This window comes from Athene cunicularia (genome assembly GCF_003259725.1).
Source record: "Athene cunicularia isolate RWA chromosome Z unlocalized genomic scaffold, athCun1 chrZ_part3, whole genome shotgun sequence".
Lineage (NCBI taxonomy): Eukaryota > Metazoa > Chordata > Aves > Strigiformes > Strigidae > Athene > Athene cunicularia.
The window spans coordinates 6863894-6868517 of record NW_020799144.1 but is presented as its reverse complement, the minus strand read 5'-3'; positions in this window follow the sequence as shown (position 1 = coordinate 6868517).

Sequence of the window (4624 nt, the reverse complement as noted above, 5' to 3'; positions counted from 1 at the left end):
AAAAAAAAAAAAAAAAAAAAAAAGGCAGCGTGTCGAGGAGCGGAGGGCGGTGCCTCCTCTGAGGGTTGCAGCCTTTCGTCAGGGCACAAGTGCTGACACGAGCGGTGCTTGGCTCCTGGGAAACACTGACGTCAGTCTAGAGCAGGGGTTCTCAACCTTTCTTTCACCACGGACCCCCCCCTTGGAATACCTTTTGTGGCCACGGACCACCAAGACTTAATTCAAGATTTAAAACACCGGACTGCATCAAATATTTGTTTCAATTTTCTCATGAAGGGTCTTCAAATTTGGAGAGAAGGGGAAATTATCTGTTAATGCACACACTCAGCATTGTTGCTTTGATTCCATGTGCATCTACGATAATAGCATCAACACTCTTCTTGCTCAAATGGCCCGTTTTATGGCATTTTAACATGCTAATTCCAAATTTGATGCTAATTTTTACATTCAAATTTCATGAAAAGTTTTTACAATTCTTCTCACCTGCCCCCTCATCTGTCTGTGTTAAGTCACCATATAATTTTCTTTACAGGTCCAGGGCCACCACTTGGAGGAACAGACTTCAGCCCTGTTGTGGCCATAAAGAGGTCTGTTGTGTTAGAGAAAACATCTTTAAGAGAAAAACCACCTAGATAAAGTGGGTCCCATCAACCATACTAGCATCAAATATACTAGTGAGTCAGGGCAGGCGGGGGGGATGTGCTTGAGTATGAAAGGAGCATGGAGGGGAGGGGGAAAAGTAAGCACAGTGCTTGCCATGGGCCAGATCAAATGTTTCCGGGCTGGACATCATCTCTGTGTTCCTCACCCCTGCTTTAAGCCTTTGTGGACCCCCTGTGTCGACATCATGGACCCCCAGGGGTCTGTGGACCACAGGTTGAGAACCACTGGTCTAGACAACTAGAAACACTGCGAGCATCTTTAGTAGTTCCCCTCCTGGAGGGAGACAGCCAAGACCAGAAACAGTCCTCAGAAACAGTTCCTATCAGCTTTCCCAGTTGAGGAGACTGTCATGGAAGCTTAAGTTTCCATTTATCTCATTTATTTGTGTTTTGGAAAGCTGCTTTGTTCTACTGCATGCTGCTGCACTACTGCCTGTCCCAGAGTGCAAGAGTGTAAAATGGGGCTGTCGTAGCCATCCTTTCCTTCTGTTGGGCTGGTAGGATTTCATTTTGGAGTACGGGGTTACCAATTCCACCTCCCACTACACGGGACACAGGAAATGTGATATGAGGTTTTGGGATATTTGAATGGGGTATTTCTGCAGACTTTAGCAGCCAGGATACCAGCCTGTTGAAGGTTTGTGCTAGGATATGCAAGTGAGCAGAGGATGGGAACACTTCATGGGAGTCCTGAATAAAAAGATGCTTCTTCATTTAAAAAAAAAAAAAAAAAAAAAAAAAAAAAAAAAAAAAAAAAAAAAAAAAAAGGTACCAGCCCAACAGGATGTGCCATTATATGTTGCTTTGCTTTGTGGTGGACACTGAAAAGGTAGTAACATCCTTCACAGACTCAAAGCTTGCCCCTGGGATTTGTGTTGGCGATCTCTTAGGTTGGAAATTTGTACTGAGAATGTCAGATTTTATTTCGAAAGTTTATTAAGTGTGTGGTTTCCTACAGCAGCAGAACCACAACAATCACTGGACTGACTCTTTTTTCTGACTCCACAGTGCTGTCCTTTTCTCTATTCTCCCTGATTGGGGGTAAAACTACTGCCTAGGCCTTTCCAGACCTGGTTTTGCCTACTCAGGGCACTATTGGGTGTGGCTCTCCATGCTCTTTCCCCTGCCTGTACCATGCCAAAAGGATCCCTTTTTTCCTCTGGTGGCAGCACCAGAGGAGCTAGGATGTCTGTGGATGAGAAGCAGTGCCACGAGGGCCTGGTAGCTTTTGGCTTTGGCTTTTTCTTCCAACTGATCTCCATTGTGCTTGTGTCCATGTGCCCCTGTGTCAGGCAGAGGCAGCTGGTGTATGTGCCCTATGCTGCTTTGGGGAGATGCAGGTGCTGCTGCTGGCTCAGCAGAGGGAAAGCAGGAAAGCCTTCTTATCCAAGGCACCTTGTTTTGAAACCTGCTGATTGGCAGGATAAAACAATAGAGAAACCAAGACTACCTTCAAAACCCAGTTTCCAAATGCCCAAGCTCAGCTCAGCATTGCACATCTTTTGCAGAAGCTGGTGCAAGCAAAGGAAGGAAACAACCCACCCAGAAAATAAATTCCTTAGAGCTGCTTTCTATGGGTGAGTGTGGGTGGATAAACCCTTTGTGAACTATGAAGAGAGGTGCCTACATGCCCCCTGTCCTCAGATCCTGCCTGTGGCCATTTGCATCCTGGTGTGCTTACAGTCAACTACAAGCTTAGGCAGACAGCAGTTTGAAGTTCAAAATGTTGCTGTGGGATTGTTGTATGAATGCCTAAAATAACTGGACAATAATATAATTTATGTGATCTGTGCTTAATTCTTAGAGTGCGCTAGTTACTATCAGGACAGCATATAATACAAATCATACAGAGGAATGTCGGTCCTCTGGGGAAAAAAAAAAAACCCACACACACCCAGAAAACACACCCTTATTAGTTTTTTTGTTTTGTTTTTGTTTTGTTTTGTTTTGTTTTAATAAATTATGGAGTGTCTCATTGTTTAACTCAACAGTATTACAGCTGTCACACACACAGTCATTCAACTATGGGGGCCTTTTCTTCTCATATGCCTTCACTACCACCCACCTTCCTCACAGACATAAATGCAACAAACTTCTCTCCTTTGAGCTGCCAGAGATTAAAAGTGGCTGTTGAAAATACGCAAGTCAACTGTGGGGAAGTTAGAGATTAAACAAACTCTGTGCTTCAGCAGATTGCTGTATGTCATGTCATACCCAGGAGTCACTTGATAGGACAGTGAACAAGTAGATGGCTCTTGACAAATGCAGGGGGGAACCAGGAAGCACTTTTAAAGACACATCCTTACCCTTCAGGAACATGGTTTTGTTTGATCCTTAAAGTCAGATAATGTGGCTCAAGGAAGGACAGAGTAGAAGTGCAGTGAAGGCTTCAAAAGTCAGTCTGTAGACAGTTTCTCTTGCAAAAGCTCTGGAGACATTGATGAATGCTCATGCCACCCATGGACAATAAGAATGAATTGCTATACTCCTTTGATGTGCAGAAAGACATGGGGAAAGAAAGTTGGCAAGTCTAAATTTAGGTGCCCTCAAGTGAATTAATCAGCACCACTGAGTTGTAGGTGAATAGAAAGGGCTGTATTATTCAAGAGCCTACACATGCCACGACCCTCACAAACATCCAGGTGGGAATTCAATGAAAATTTGACCTCTTTTAATCATCTTTAAAGCTTCTGTGACAGAACACATCTGTCTTTTTTTCCTCTGCTTGTGCTGATTTCTGTCATCTGTTCGGTGAGAGCAACATTCACCAGCAGAGGGGAAGGGCTTCGCCTGGAGCCAGTGGTGAACTTCAGTGTGTTCAGGTCTGGAAGGCTGAACAAATTCAGTTTCCAGTTCTCTCCAAGCTGCTGGGAAAAGTGGGAAGCAGGATGGGAAAGGTAGGCAGCAGTGATCCCTGGCAGGACATCCAGTTAGCTAGGGCTTAAGTCATGGTTTCCCTGTGGAGGAGTGAGCCAGAGTGGTAGCGCATGATCCCAGTGTGATGCTCCTACAGCTCCATGTTTGCCTCTGCCAGTGGCTTTCCAGCTGATATTTCCTGTCAGCAGGTGAAGGCAAGCAAACCTGCTGGGCTCTGGAGACATGGATCTGCTTTCCAGGGCTTGCTTTTGTCTTTTTTGCTTCGTGAGACAGTGTGTGTTGGTGACTGGAGGAAAAACCATTGAGTGGTGAGACCTGAGGTGGGCTGGGGGTCTGCAGCTGGACATCCTGAGGGTGATATTACAAAGTGTTCACCTATGGAAAGCCAGCTCTTGTGGGCTTTGGGCTCTGGTGCACAGTAGTCACTCATGTTCCATTTCCCCGTAGGCATGTGTTTGAGAGTGAGAAAACCCAAACATGAGGGGAATACAAGAGGAAGAAAAAAGGAAAAGGAAAAGGAAAAGGAAAAGGAAAAGGAAAAGGAAAAGGAAAAGGAAAGGGAAAGGGAAAGGGAAAGGGAAGGAAAAGGAAAAGGAAAAGGAAAAGGAAAAGGAAAAGGAAAAGGAAAAGGAAAAGGAAAAGGAAAAGGAAAAGGAAAAGGAAAAGGAAAAGGAGGGACCCAGATCCAGCACCTTGTGCTAAGTTCTCAGAACTTAACCCCTTCAAGCTCCTTTGAGCATATCTAAGATGAACTTCTGTCTCCCAAAACCACTATTAAGTCACCTGATCACTCAAATTTGTGACACAGTAAAAGGGGCAGCTACAGCAAAAAGATTGCTGCAGCCGTGTCACAGATAGTCAGTCATTTCCAGCATTAAGCAATGGTGCAGAGAGTTGCAGAAATTAGGAAGTTGCTTGAGGCAACAACTCCAGACGCAGCTGCATCAGATTTTATCATAGGAAGGCCAGGTTATTTGCCAGTGCCTTACAATTGAAATTTGGAGTGTTGCACCTGACCCTGACACTGCAACAAAGCAACAATCTCTAATTGTACTTTCCCTTTCCTTCCAGCCTGATCTTCTGGA